This window comes from Myodes glareolus, chromosome 24 (assembly GCF_982192425.1).
Source record: "Myodes glareolus chromosome 24, mMyoGla1.1, whole genome shotgun sequence".
NCBI lineage: Eukaryota > Metazoa > Chordata > Mammalia > Rodentia > Cricetidae > Myodes > Myodes glareolus.
In genome coordinates, this window is record NC_142049.1 from 3,337,947 (window position 1) to 3,353,992 (window position 16,046).

Here is a 16,046-nt window from a genome sequence, read left to right on the forward strand (position 1 = left end):
TGGAAAAACCGAACCCAGTAAAAGGAAACCGTAAGAGTTGCAGAATGGAGGAAGCAAAAATTAGTCAATGGACGTCATAGTGAGTTGAAGAGCAGGGCGGTGTAGAAGAATAAGAAGCTGCGATAAAAGAAAAAAAAAACTTGCAGGGTTTCCACTCACCCACTTAGGCAACGAGATCTCTCGTATATAAATGTGACTGTAACGACCTCCTCCTCCCTGCTTTGTGTTGAAGGCTAAAGGCTAAGACTAAGTACAATGAAGCAGGCATCTGGGCCGGTGCTCCAGGGGAAAGGAGGAAAAAGGGCGCCCAAACCAGAACTCTGCTAAGAGTTCTTTTTTAACTCACCCAGCACCCTTACAAAGGACTTTAAGAGGTGGCTCCCCTCTAGCTTCTTGGGGAAGTTGCTTAGTAACCTGCTTTATCAATGGGGACTTGGACTGTTGACAGGTGAGTTGGAGAAGCAGAATCTCAAAGCCTCAGCCTGACTTCAGTTTCCAGATACTTTGTTCATTTCTCTGCTTCAGTGCAGCTGAGCGAGCTGCTGTAGACAGCTGGACATCCTTTAGTCTAGTAGATTTTGATTGGATTGGAGAATCTTCCACCATTTCAGTCAGTTTGTGAAAACCCATCCTTACCACGTGCTTAGCTTTTCCAGGCACCCTGGGAGCTGAAAAGACCCCTCCCCTTGCCCTTATTTTTCTCTGACCTTCAAGTAGCCGATGTGCTGCTGGATAGAATATGAAACCAGAACTCTTAGGCTCTATCTAGGACCACATCGTCCTTGACTTTTTAAATTAGGGATTCTTAAACCACCAGTAGAATTATGGTCATGTTCAACTTCTGACTCCCAGGACCTTAAACTGTTTGTGAGACATAAATATCAAAATACTTAGTCTGCCAAATCAATCCGGAGGCAGTGACTCCCAGTCAAAATAAAGCAGCCCTGACTCCATTCACTTCTGAGTCATGGTGCCAAGTCTCCAGGCTTGCAGCCTGAGAAAATCTGCGAGGATTGCCTGCCTCTGGGGTTTGTGATGGACGTCAAGCAGAAATATGCCCTATCCTTTCCTAGGGGTGTAGGAATACTTATCTGAGAATTACAGGATTCAAGACGCGGACTGGGAGACTCTTCGGCTGTTAGTTTGGGTTGCTTTTGTTTAACAAAGACCCACATGGAAAGAAGCAGAAGTCTGGTGTTTGGTGATCGGAGACAGGAAGGGTCTTGAAAGGCAACAAACAGTTACAGAGTATGGGTTTTGGGAAGTCTTCTGGGCACCCTGATCCTTCTTCCCCAAAGCTTAGAGAAAAGGGCCCTGCTTAGTGCTCTGGCTTTCCTGCCCTGACTCTGACCTTCCCTTTCTTATCACTGACTGCCCAGGATGAGCTGCACACAGCAAGCAGCACCGATGTGTGTGTGTGTGTGGGGGGGGTCCCCGGCTCTGTGTCCAGTCTCAGAAGTGTGTTCTGCGTGGACAAATGCTCCTGTCTGAACCTTTTCTAAGTCTGCTCCATTCTCTGTTCTGTCCCGTCCCCCCCATCTCCCTGGGGGAAAAAAAATGGAAAACAAATTATGTGAATGATTTATTTACATGAAGGTGGGCGCCATCTATCGGAAATAGCTGGAGTGACAGCCGGCCCCTAAGCCCTCTAAGGACATGCTTTACTAGTTTGTAATTTAGGCAATTTTGATTAAAGATCACTGGTATTTCCTAAGCGGAATTAATAGCCGGCCCCAAGAGTTCTTTGGGACATTAATCGTATATTCTCATTAAGTTCCCAGGAAATGACCATTTTAGCGGAGGTTACCCTGTAGAGATTAAAGACATGCACTCCTTGGGGGCTGGGAGAGAGGGAAATCCAGACACCACCCAGGCCTTGTTTCCTTTCTCCTCCACAAAACCTGGGCTCTAAAGGGTGCAGTGTGGCTTTAAATGTTATTGGTGGCAGCCTGAATTCGTGCCTGTCTCAAAGTTGATGGTTTGTGGCCAAGAGCAGGTGCATGGCAGGCGGAAGGATCCCAGGAATGGGTTGGGAGCGCTGCAGAGAGCTGTCCCCAACTGCACACCAGGCCGGAGTGATTAATGCCCTTCTCTTTGGCCTTGACGTCAGTGACTGGCCTGCTATTCGGGTTGGACATTTGCGTCCGAGACCGTCTGCCTTTTCTCCCCTTCAATTTAAATGACAGGTTAATTCCAGAGCTGAGCGCTGCTGTGACCGGATGAGCTATCTCAGCTGGTGACTTTCAGACACTTACCTCTGGGGGATATTGTGTGCTCCTGGTTGCTTTGAACCAATTTTATTACCCTCATTAAATTACCCTCTTACTTACCCAAAGCTGAAGATGGGGGACTTGGGGTGTGACTAAGCCTGAATTGGACTTCCTCTCTGTTGATGAGTTGTTTGATAAACTTCTTTGAAATGTTCAAGCTAGTCCAATTTTCCTGTTTCACCTTGGTCAATAACCAGAACCAACCAGGCATGGTGGCGCACGCCTTTAATCCCAGCACTCTGAGAGGCAGAGGCAGGTAGATCTCTGTGAGTTCGAGGCCAGCGTGGTCTACAGAGTGAGTTTCAGGACAGTCAGGGCTATACAGTGTGCCCATTTCAAAACGAAACAAAAGGAAACAAAGGATGGACCAGTGGTACACGTTCTGTGACAGCTTAGCCTCCCAGGATGTGGCAGCAGCAGTGGTGCAGTGGTGGAGGTGACAATGTTACTAGAGTCGTTAGTTGAAAATCTACTCCCGGCAAGCTTGGCCAGCTACAGTCACCGGTCTTCATACACCAATAAAGAGACATTTAATAGTGAAAAACTGAGAAAGGAAATTCAGCCAATGTGGCCATATTGAGAAATTAGAAGTACCACAGACCCGTGCCCCAACCCCAAGTTCATCCTGTGGGGTGCAGTGGCTTAGATTTAAATAGAGAGCAAAAGACATATATAACCAAGCAATTCTAGTCAAGGTGTGGTCCTCTCTTTCACCGACCCATCATCGTCCTAGCTCCAGTCTCTCCTGGAAGTTGCTCCCCTACACTGTCTGAACTGTATGGAATCTCTTCCTAGGAGGCAAGTCTCTCTTTTCTTCCTCCGGCATGCAAACTCTGGAGAAAGTGGTGTGTGTTTGTGTGTGTGCACGCACGTGAGTGTGCTCTTCATTTGTTTAGTGGTCTAATAGCTGGAGGGAGACACGTCGGCGTTTCTTTAGCTACCCTTTCTCTGGCCTTGGTGGTCAAAGCAACATCTGTTACGCACATCCTGCTGCAAATCCAGTTGTCACGTTCTCCTAAGAAACACTGAGTACAGTAGCCAACGAACGGCGCCTAACCTGCTCCACAGAGAAGTAGCTCCAACTAGACCTTGAATACGTGCCAAGACCCATTTTCCTGGAGCTGACCTCTTTCTTTATTGCAAATACTTAGCCAGTGCTCTGAATTCTTTGTGGGCGGGAGTATATCTTAATTTTTTAGGTCAGATGGACAATATGTGGTCTTTCTGTGTTTGTTGTGCGATCAAAAGAATTCACCCTGAAAAGGATGACGGGTAGGGCTGTGGATTACTGGAACACCCAGAATGCCAGAGAAGGACCGTTCTACCACAGCCTCTGGCCCAGCTGGACAGGCCGAGCAGATCCAGGGGATCCTGAAGATGCCTCCCTGAAGACGGCTGTAGATCTGGGGGTGTAGTTTCGGGCTGAGAGCTTGCCTAGCTAACAGCCCTAACTTTTGGGAATTCCAAAATCCATGGTTCCCTCTGACCTTTGGATTTCTACCCACAGGCTCAAGAGCGCTAAAGCCGTTAACCTTTAGTTTCCAAATCCAGCCACTAGGGTAGATGCCTGGAATCTTCCTCTCTGGGACAAAGTGCTGGAACTTTCTTGTTATCCTGACTCGTGGTTTTCCTGACCACAGCCCTGCAGTTCTAGAACTAAGCTTCCCTCCCCACCCAACACTAGAAAAGCAGGAGAAATTGCATCCTGATTCAAAGTGATTTCATCAAACTTGAGCAGAAATTCTTCTGGCAGGCATGGTGGTGTATGGTTCTTGTAATCCCAGCACTCAAGAAGCCAAGGGAGGAAGGTTGCCATGGGTTGGAGGCCTAACCTATGCAGAAATCTAGGCTTGCCTGGACCATGGTTCTCCGTCCACCTCTTGCCACTTGCCCCTGCACCCCAAGTGGCACAGCATACTAGGTGGGTCTGCAGCTTGGAGATCTGATCTTTGTTTTTGTGGGGGATCCAAAGGCCTCAGGTATTTCTTCCCAGGTCCCTAAGATGACTGGCCCAAACCTTGTGAGGAGCTGTTGACTGTGTGTGTTGCCTGCATGTATATATGTGAACCACATGTGCCTGGTGCCCACGGAGAAGAGAAGAGGGTAGTGGATCCCCTAGAACCAGAGTAATAGATAGTTTTGAGCCACCATGAGGGGTCTAGGGACTAAGTTCTGGTCCTCTGAAAAAGCAGTAAGTACTCTTCTGAGCAATCTCTCCAGCCTTCCCCCACTTTTTTTTTTTTTTTTTTAAAGACAGGGTCTCTTTTCCATGATGGTGGCAGCCATCAGGTGAGCCAAGATGGATGCACCCAAATACAACATCTAGGAGCTACGGAAGAAGAAGCCGTTCGATACAGTGCACTTCCTTCTGAGGGTCTGCCCTCGCAACCCTCCCACTCCCTGTTCCTCGCAGGGTTACCAGCCCCACATGTCCAGATTAGGTGCATAGGCTAGGATCTAAGACCAAATGAGGTGATGTCATATATAGGATTTGCGCTCCTGCTGTGGCTGCAAATGCTTAGTTCTAAGGGTGTAACTTATGGCAAGCCTGTCCATCATGGTGTTACCCAGTTTGTTGGCTGGAAGTCACCAGTCTGTTGTGGGACACAGAGCTGGATGCTTTGAGGGTACTGAAGTTGGGTTTGTGAAAATTCCACATACAAATTCTTGTAGGATATCCTCAACAGTTCATTTCATAAAGCCATTAGAAGGAACCCTGGCACCCAGTGGATCACCAAACCAGTCCACAAGCACAGGGAGATGCACGGGCCGGCCTCCGTGGACGGCAAGAGCCATGGTCTTGGGAAAGCGCTGCGAGTCCCCCCACACTCTTGGTGGTTGCCTTACAGCTTGGAGAAGGTGCAATACTTTCCAGCTCCACCATTACAGGGGTCTTCCTATGCAGCCCTGGATGGCGTGGTGCTATGTATTAAAGTCTTGAATTCCTGAGAGATCTGCCTGCAACTGCTAAGATTGAAGGGATGCACCACACCTGGCTAGAAGGTTAAGCTTTTTCGTAAACACAAAAGTCTCTGATCCACTTTTCTGTTTTTTAAGATAGTGTGTCATTAGGCAGCTGTATCAGTCACTGTGTAACATTGTAACCACACGACTGATAATTACCTTCAGAGAAATGCCCCTTCACCTTTAAAACCCTGGCCCTGGCGACCTGCTTTTGTCAGTTAGGCCCCACCTCTTAAAGGTTCCTCAGCCTTCCAAATGCCATCATCAGCAGGTCAGCAGGCGGCAGGGGAATAAGCATTCAGAGTCAGAGCCTGTAAGGGACACTTGTAATCCAAACCATAATAGTAGCCCAGGAGGAGCTGGGCTTTTTAACTTTTAGAAGAGTATTTATTTTCTTATTTTATATGTATAACTGATTTCCCCTCCCCCTCTTCAAGACAAGGTTTCTCTGTAGCTTTGGGACCTGTCCTAGCACTAGTTTTGTAGACCAGACTGGCCTTGAACTCACAGAGATCTGCTTGCCTCTGCCTCCTGAGTGCTGGGATTAAAGGCGTGCACCATCATTGTCCAGCTATCCAGCTATGATTGTTTTTTCTTTTCTTTTCTTTTTTTTTGGTTTTTCAAGACAGAGTTTCTCTGTGGGTTTGGAGCCTGTCCTGGAACTAGCTCTTGTAGACCAGGCTGGCCTTGAACTCACAGAGATCCGCTTGCCTCTGTCTCCTGAGTGCTGGGATTAAAGGCGTGTGCCCAGCTGCGACTGTTTTCTTGAATAAGTACATGTGCACAGGAGCCTAGAGAGCCCAGAAGATGGTGTCGGACCCCTGGAACTGAAGCTGCAGGCTTTTGAAAGAAACCACGTGGGTGCCGGGAAGTAGACCTCAATGCTCTGTAAGAGAAGTGCTCTCATCTGAACTCTCTCCAGTGCCCTGTTCATCTACTTAAGCATTGCTGGATTGTTTTCCGTAGCAGCCACAACTAACTGCAATGTGTGAGCAGGGTTCCAACCTGTCCACATCTTCTCTAATGCTTATATTCCATTTTTGTGACAATTTAAATCTTATTTAACAACTGACCTATAAGAAACCTTACAACTGAGCAGCCCATTCTCAGCACCTGGCATGAGCCAGCTCTAGTACCCCACCATACACGGCCTAAGAGAACCCACCTTTCTCTAGCCAGTTCTGGAGTGGACAGGAGCACACAACAGATTTGATTTTCCTTCTTACGCTACTTTTCCCCTAACAGAAAATTATACAAAAGGTCTTGGGTCCTTTCTCTTTGGGAATGGAGATGATTTCTAAGTGCTGGACAATCACCAAGTTTGCAGCTCCCACCACATGCTGGAGGGAGGGCAGGGTGTTTTCCCTCGCACATTTGTATTGTGGAACAAAAATAAACCCAAACCCATCTTCCTGACACCCAGCTGTACCTTCTGGATGAGCGTGCGCCCTCAAGCAGTTGCTGCAACAGGGTAAACATCTGTGGTCTGTTTCAACATAATTTGATGCAATCAGGGTTAATTTTGATGATGTAGTAACCCTGAAGACTTTTTTTTTTTTTAAACTGGATTACTGTTGGGTCAACAATCATGTGGCATTACATTTAGTGGCTGAAACAAAAGCCAGAATGAAAACAGCTTCCGGCTCGGCCCCCTTGTAAACGACAGCTCCCCTGGGATGAGAAGTTATAAAGCATATTAAACACAGTTGACTAAAAAAGGAAAGCAGCTGAAGTCAGAGGACAGGCAGGCACATCCAGGGTCCAGTGCATCTCACAAGAGCTGGACATTCATTTGCTTTATTTTCCGAGAGTGGTGAGAATTATGTTGGCAGCGACTGTTAATATTTTCATAATGTTCTAGGGGGAAAAACTCAAAAATTCTCCTCTGCAATTTCTCTGATCCAATCAATGAACATAGCAGTTAACAATTTCTGTTTGTCATAAGCGCTTGTTTTAAAAGATGTATAAGGTGACATGCACCGGCATATGTGTGGTGACTGGGAGTGGTGGCACATGTCTCTAACCCTAGCACCCAGCAGGCAGAGGCAGGTGGATTTCTGTGAGTTCCAGGTCAAGGCAACATGTCAAGATCCTGTCTGATGATGATAAATGTGCACACAAAGCCCACAACATTTGGCATTGTTTCTGCAGATTGACGTCTTCCTCCTGTTTTCGTAGATCTGTTCATCATCGCTCATGATGAGGTCAATGACGTATCCTGGGCTGGTCTGAGCGCACACACACTTGTTCACGTCTCTTCCATTTTTAGTTTAGACTGGCTCAATACATAGGTAAGCCTATGACAGAGGGAACTTATTATGTAGTTCCTGAAGACAGATTCTTTAAAGAGAGATGTTCTGGGAGGCTGTGCAACACGCTGGTCCTTAGACCTCTTTAATCCAGTACATAGTTCCTCCTCCCTAAGTCAGCCTCACATGCGTATTCTCTTCTTGGTGGAGTGTGTGTGTGCGTGTGTGTGTCTGTGACTTAGAATATTAAGAATCCTAAAATGTGAAGAAGTCACTTACCCTGTTCCTGCATCTTAATTTTTCAGGAACTCCCCATCTAATAATCTCCTGATTAACATAATTTCTGGGATAACATGTGGGTATGACAAAAAAAATAACACCTAAAAATAGAAAAGAGATTTCTCTAAATCACACAGCCTAGGAAACCCAGGGCCTCATGCATGCCGGGCAAGCACGCTACAAAACTACATCCCAACCGAATCTTTCTTCCTTTAACTGTAAAAGCAGATACTCATTCTAAATTTACTTAAGCTCAAATGGACAAATTTATTGATAAGAAAGCGACTCACAAGAAAATATATTTTTTAAATAAAAAGGGCTGGAGAGACGGCCCAACAGCTGAGTACTCTCTGCTCTCACTGAGGGTGTTCAGTTCCCAATACCCACATTGGAGGGCTCACAACTCCAGCATCAGGGGATCTGATGCCCTTTCTTGGTCTCCACAGGCACCCACACATGTGGCATATAGCATATATTCAGATACATACACATAAATAAAAACAAAAATAAATCTTGAAAACACAAAGAGCCTCCCATCCAAGTACTAAGCAGAGAGAAAGCCAGAGAACTGGCTCCGCCCCTTGTTCAGGGGTGCAGGGGTGAACTACTTAGAGCAATCCTGGAGAGCCCACCCTGGTGGTAAAGACAGGGAGGGCTGGCCAACCCTGCGAATATCCAGGCCCATTTGTGACCTGCTGGGGCATGGTGTGGTTCTGTGGACACACGGCAGCAATGGTTTGTCCAGAAAGAGTTCCAGTGAAGGCCCAGCATTGATGGTGCAGGAGACCAAGGGCCTCGAACCAGACCAATGATTGTTTTTGATAAACGCCTGCATGTAAAAATATATGGATAAAGGAGTTTACTATGTGACTTACTCTGTCACACGGCAGCTTCTGTGACACTGTTTTTTCCCTCTTTTTCTCTAATTTTTATTTTGGGGTGGGGAGGGAGATGGGTGGGATCGGGAGGTACCATGTGAAAGACACAAGAACTATTTAAAAAAAAAAAAGAGCCAGGTATGGTGGCTCTTTAATCTCAGCACTGGAGAGGTAGTAGCAGGTGGCTTTCTGTGAATTCAAGGCCAATCTGGTCTACAGAATAAGTCCTAGGGCAGCCAGAGCTACATACTGATACTGAGAGCCTGTCTCAAATTAAAAAAAAAAAAAGTAAATTATATCTAATGGAACAAGTTGATGGCCCAAGAAAGGAGAGTAAATTGAGCTACCAGCACGGCAAGGACTGGCCAGACAGGTCTTCTCTGTGTGCCTCTGAGTACTGTCATTTCCCTGACTCCTGAGGCACTTTTCCTGGCAGCTCCAAAATTTGTGTTTCTGGTTTGAAGAACTGATCCATGCTCCTTTGTGTTCCCAAACGTATTTCTCAAGAGAAAATGAGACGGCCATTCTGGGTCAGGGGTCTACCACTCTGTTCAGCAAAGGTTTCAAGAGTGCTTGCTGGAAACCCATTGGCTAACAGGAGGGGGTGGGGTGGGGCAGAGAAAGAGGATTTTGATGTGTTTAGAGACATAGTCTTGATGTTTTGTTACTATATAGCTCAGGCTAGCCTTGAAATCATGGCAATCCTGTGCTTTACCAACACCATGGCCGACTTAAAATGTTTTCTTTTTATTTCTTTTTTAATGCTGGAGTTTGAACCTGGAACCTTGAGCATGCTAGGAACTTATGGAGCTACATCCCAGGCTGGAAGGATAGATTGTTAATAAATAGATATTCTAAAGAAAACAAACAAACAAAAGTCCACATTTTTTTTGTCCACTTTTTTTTTTTTGAGACAGGGTCTTTTGTAGCCAAGGATGATGGTAAACTTCTGATCTTCCTGCCTCTACCTTCTGAGTGCTTCTGGGATTGAGATTATAGACAAGTGCCACCTTGTCTGGTTTTATGGGGTCCTGGGGGCTGAAACAAGAGCAACCGCTCTGTAACTGAGCCACATCCCCATTCCTGCTCCTTCCCCAAGCCCTGCTCTGCTCCCTCCAGAGTTTTGCTATAGAGGCTGTCTTCAAATTTATGGTTAATCCTCCTGGCTCAGGGTTCTGAATTATAAGAATGTATTACAAGAATGCACCACCTTAGGCCTGGAAAATGTAATAAAAAGCAATTCATTTTTCAGTGTGTATCTAGTTATCATTTAAATCTCAAAAACACTTAGAAAAGCACGTACTTCTTTCAAATATAAAATATTATGCTTATATCCAAATACACATTATTTAGGAATGGTTATTTATGGGAATGGCATGCAACTCTCCATAAGAATTTGCTGAGAAACTACCACCTCAAGTGTGGCAGCAGAATAGCAAGATGAACAAAGACGAGTTTCTTAGAACTTCCAGATCCTCCTGAGGAAAGAGGTGTGCGGATCTCTGCTGCAGTACCTGGCGATGTACAACATGAAGCTTGTTCAGGTGAAACCAGGAATTACTAAGTCTGCGGGAACCGAAGACACACCAACCTACATGCCCTCAACACGGACAGGCAGAGCAGCCAACAGACGTCTGTTGAATTAGAGATATTAGAGATGATTTAAGTAGTTACTGCTTCAAACTGAAGGCAAGAAACTTGTCTAGAATTAGAGAAAGCCTGGAGAAAATCAGAAACTGAAAAATCTCAGCAACTTCAGCCCGATCCCTCTGAGTCTGACTCTGAAATTTTTTTCAGCTGAAGTTTTTAACTGAATGCCACATGCACGGCACACCGTCAGGCCCCGGGGACAGGACGGCGAAGCAGGACAGATCCATTCTTGAGAGGTCACCTGCCAAGTCACTGTAGTTCAAGAAGCAATGCCAGGAGAGATGCCGTAGAAATCACCGGAAGGAACACAGAGCCCAAGGACAGACTATTATTAGTTGAACCTCCAGATTTTTGCCTGTTTTGAGAGAGCAGCTCACTGTGAAACTCAGGTTACCCTCACACGAGCTATTCCCTTGCCTCAGCATCCCGGGATTTCAAGCGCAGACCACCAGATCTGACCCATTACTTTTCAAGAGCAGTCTTTGTTTGTCTGTTTACTTCATGTAGTCCAGGCTGGACTTGAACACATATGCAGCTGAAGATTATTCTGTATCTACCTCTTAAAGGCTGTGATTTAAGGAATGTCCTACTACACCAGATTGGTGCAGTGTTGCCAACCAAAGCCGGGCAAGGACTCTACCCACTGAGCAACACTCCCAGACCCAATGCTACTTTAGATTCCTGCTTGTGATCCTTCGGGGTTTTCTGTTTTGTTGTCTGTGTGGTCATTAATCAACAAACAGCCCATTCTGATTTTTTAAAACACTAACTGGCACTTGTTACTACCTAGAAAGATGACAGAAGCCATTTTCAATAAAACTGACCCATCTGGGGTGCAGGCGTGGAAAGGGAAGGAAAGGCACCGGGACACTGATATACAGCAATATAAGGGACCAGTGTGGGGGAGGGGAGCACTGGACACTGATACACCACAGTATAAGGGACCAGAGCGGGGGAGGGGAGGCACTGGACACTGATACACCACAGTGTAAGGGGGGCCGGAGTGGCGAAGGGGAGCACTGGACACTGATACACCGCAGTGTAAGGGACCAGAGTTTGAGGGAAACAGGAGGAAATATGGAGCCGTGCTGAAGAAGAGCAGTGTGGGGTGAGAGCAAGCGTTCCCAGGGCACCATTCTGCACGCTTGTTTCCCATATTTCATAAAAAAGTCCAGGGGATAAACAGGCAAGGTTGCATATAGCTCTAATCCCAGAAAGCGAAAGGCTAAGGCCTGTTGCCCCAACCTTGAAGCAGGGCCTGGTCTATATGTCCTGATGACATGCGAAGAACATGTTTCCAGCAAGAGCAACAAGAGGGACAAACCCACTATCGTGTTCTCTGAGTCGGGCATTTGCATAATTAAGCATCCTTTATTCTATACACCAAGGCTCAAACCCTCTGGACGTTTCTCAGAGCAGTTAAACTCTTGCTTTCTAGTCACTCTTGACTGCTACAGCACGTGACCATGATGGGCTCTCCGATCCCAGACACGCTCACATCAGCAGAAACAAGAGCCTCCGACAGCAGCGTCAACCGAGTCCCTCGGATGAGGGCCATGCCACACTTTCTCTACCCTGGAGTGCATTACTGGGTGTGGAACAGTGAGCGGTCAATAAAAGTTTATGGAACTGAACTGGGCACTTACACAGACTTTAGAGGACAAGCCACACAGCACCACGGCCCTGAAATAACTGATTCTCCCTTTTATGTACACAGCATTTACCATGGATCAAAACTGAACTGTTCAAATTTTCAACATATTTTCTCATAACCTTACTAGGTATAAAACTTCATTTGAAATGAATATATATAAATATATATATATATAAAAATACATATACACATTAGTTAATATAGGCACACTTTTATTTTTAATTTTGAAAGAATTTCTGTTAGGGACCTTACATTTGGGTAGTGCTTTCAACTTACGAAACCCTGCCATATAATGTCACAGCTCTCCCGACAATATAGGAGCTTTACTCTTATTTTGTAAGTAGCTTGTAGACTCAGAGATGAAATAACTTGCTGAGTGTAACACAACCAGATAAATGAAACAAAATAGCACTTCGCTAAGTTTCTATTATCAGAGGGATACTTACCAAGTAACAAACGTCCATCGTTCTGGGAGGGCATCAGTTCCCAACCAGGTTCTTCCATCTTTCTGCCTACATTGTAGGATAATCCAAAGAAGACAGGGAAAATAGGATTGTAGACTCATTTAAGAAAGTGAGGCTGGCTAGAGATGGACATCAGTTGCCCAAGTGCTTGGCTAGCATGAAAGGAAGCCTGGATTTGATTCCCAGTACCACACAAACCTGGCATTATGCAAACCTCTAATCCTAGCACTTAGGCGGGGAGGTAGGAAGATTAGGAGGACCAGACCAGCCTGGGCTACATAAGACCCGGTCGGCAAGGAAGGAAACAAAGGTGAAGTAAAGCCTAGTGGTCCAGCCCTGTAATCCCAGCACGTGGGAGGGTGAAGGAAGAGGACCCACAGGCTTGAAGCTAGCCTAGGCTGCATACCATGACCCTGTATCCATTATCCATTCTGAGGTTAGCTGAGGTGTAGCTAAAATAAATTGCTTGACCTAGTGTCCTCTGTCCCATTTTCAGCTTCTTCACTAGAATGTATTTAAGCTCAATCATGTTTTTTTTTTCCTTCTTCAATTTTAATTCCCCTTTCCCTCTGTAGAACAGGGAAATTAGAGGCCAAAGGTATGTTTTACAACATGCTGGAGTTTAAGATGCAACATTCTTTGATTACTAGGAAGTTCTGGTTTTAGTTTCTTTGGAGGCTGAGTGCTTTATCTGTAGTCTGTCTCTCTCTCTCCCCCCTAAGCTATCTTTTATTTAACCAAATAAATTTCAAGACCACTCCGATATGAGAGAGCAAGGTTTATGACATACTGCTTTACAAATTAAGAAAATAAGACACATGAAAACATTTTTGAAATTATAAAGCGATATCCAAATGACAGTCCTAAGACTAACAACAACTACACAGACCTAAGGCTTTAGGAAGAGGTTACTGAAAAGCCTACCTGATTTAGGAAGTACCTGGTAGGGTTTTTTTTTTTTTTTTTTTGTATAAAGTCACAAGAAACTACTCCACATGCTAATAAAAGCCGTGAATTCACGAGACTCCAAATAGAGCTCTAAATAAGAGCCTTTTGGAGCTACAAGGGGTAAGAGGATCCAGGGTTCCTGGCTTCCACAGGATGTCCAGCTTCCAGGAGGCGTGTGAACCATGACCTGCTACAATGTTACTCACGGATGTTACACTGAGTCACGCTAACACTGCAGTCAAGGATGCTTTCGGCTCGCTTGTTAGTGCTTTTGCTAATTCTTAATTTGCCACATCAACTGGGAATAAGTCACACTTGGACATCGATCTCACCTGCTTTCTTTGTAACTACAACTAGCTTAGATTGCAGACTGAACACAGATATTAATCAGAAGCCAAAATATCCCACACATTTACCAATTCAGTCTTCCAACTGTGCTTTTATGTTCTTTCTCCATCCACTTATTAAACAAATACATGAATAAAAAGCAATGCAATCCACAAGAGCATCTTTCACCTCTATTGGAAGCATAAAGTTTAAAGATGGGCAGGGTTGCTCCATTTGACCAAACACAACTCCAGTACCTGCCATGCTTGAAGGTCTAGATCCCGCTTATACAGAAGATGGATGCAAGACACTGGGATTATAAAGGGAAGCTTCTGACAGAGCCTGTCTGAGAAGGACGCAGACAAACAGCTCCTTGCTGACCTCTAACAGATACAGTCTCTGGGATGGGTCAGACAATGATTGCATAGATCTGGAATGCGTTACTCAAACAATTACCTTCTCCTCAGATCGAAAAACATGACGACTGCCACCAGCCAAGAGGACAGTAAAAGGGAAATTCCAAACCTTGAAATGACAATAGGAACCACTAATAAAGAATATATATGGTGGCACACACCTTTAATCCCAGCACTCAGGAGGCAGAGGCACTCACAGAGGTGGATCTCTGTGACTCTGAGGCCAGCCTGGTCTACAGAGTGAGTTCCAGGACAGTCAGGGCTACACAGAGAAACCCTATCTTGAAAAACAAACAAACAAACAAAAAACAAATCACAACAACAACAAAACCTCTAAAGGATATATACTCTTGAATTGCTGGGGTTATCATTTGGAGGTGATACTTGAAAGTGTTGGGAAAATACAATCTCATGTCTTTCTCATTGGAAATTAGTCTTGTAAGAAAAACCTAACCTAAATCAACCTTTTTAATACAGAAAACATAGTAAGAAAACTCTTATGGGCCTAGAGAGATGTCTCAGCAGTTCAGTGTTGGCTGCCCAATCACGAGCACCTGAGGTCCTACAAAAAAATCCCTGTAACTCTCGCTCTGAGGATCTAAAACCACCCTCCTTCAGCAGAGTGGGGTGGGGTGGATATCATACAGTGCAATTCTGTGCTATTAAACGATATTTTTTTCCTGAAAAAAAATGTATTGGTCCAGTGCTAGGTGTGGCTCTATGTGCATGCCTGCAGCCCCTAGTGCTCAGGAGGCTAACAGGCAGAACATCTGAGCTCAGGACAGCCTTGCTAACATGAGACCCTGTCTGAGTTACTTCTCTACTGCTGTGAAGAGACACCATGATCAAGGGAACTTATAAAAGGAAACATTTAATTGGGGGCTTCTTACAGTTTCAGAGGGTGAGGTCCATGACCGTCATGGCTGGGAACAGGGCGGCAGCAGCTCAGAACTTGCATCTTATCTGCAAGCTGGAGGCAGAGACGGGGCCTGGAGTGGGTATCTGAAGCCTTAAAGCCCACCTTCCATGACACACCCCCAGCAAGGCACACCTCTCCATCCTTTCCAAACAGTTCCACTGTTAGAAATACACGAGTCTATGGGGGCCATTCTTACTCAGATCCTTCTTATACATATCCTCAGGTTAACGGACGCACAGTGAGCTGTTTAACTGCTGAGCTTCCTCATGGTGACATTTTTACACATGTATCCAGTTTACATAGGTCACATTCATGTCCCTCGTTACCCCCTTTTCTCTGTCTCTTCCCCTGCCCTCCCCTTACTCTTACCTAGCCCCCGTTCCACTGCCATCTTTAAAAACCATCTGTATTCTAGAAGGGCACTGCGGCACACATCTTTAATCCCCGAGCTGGTCTACAAATTGAGCTAGTTCTGGGCCAGCTAGGGCCACACAGTGAGGACATTTTCAAACAAACAAAAATCTAGATTCTACATGAGCGAAGATGTGGTATTTTTGTCTGGGTTGGATCTCTAATCCTACCCACTTTCCTGCACACGATGTAGATGCATCTGTTTAAGGTGATGGAGTACCCCCTGTGCATATGGACCAGATTTTCTTTGTTTACAGACACCTGGGCTGGTCTGCATGTTGGCGACCGTGGACAGCGGGACAGCAAGGATGGGTGGGACCTATCTGCACGCTGCTGCACACTCCTGGTACACATCAGGAGTAGGGGCAGCAGGACCACATGGCCATTTTATTTTTAGCTGCCCCTTTAAAAAAGGAATCTCTAAACTGATTTCCACAGGGGCTGAACTAGCGTACGTTTCTACCAGCAGCGTCTAAAGGAGTCTTTTCTCTGTTTCCGCACCAGAACTTGTTGTCAGCCGTTCTGACAGAGGCAAAAGGGATTCTCAATGCAGTCTTGATTTTCATTTCCTTTATAGCTAAGGATGTTGAGCAGACTTTTGTATTTACTGGTCATTT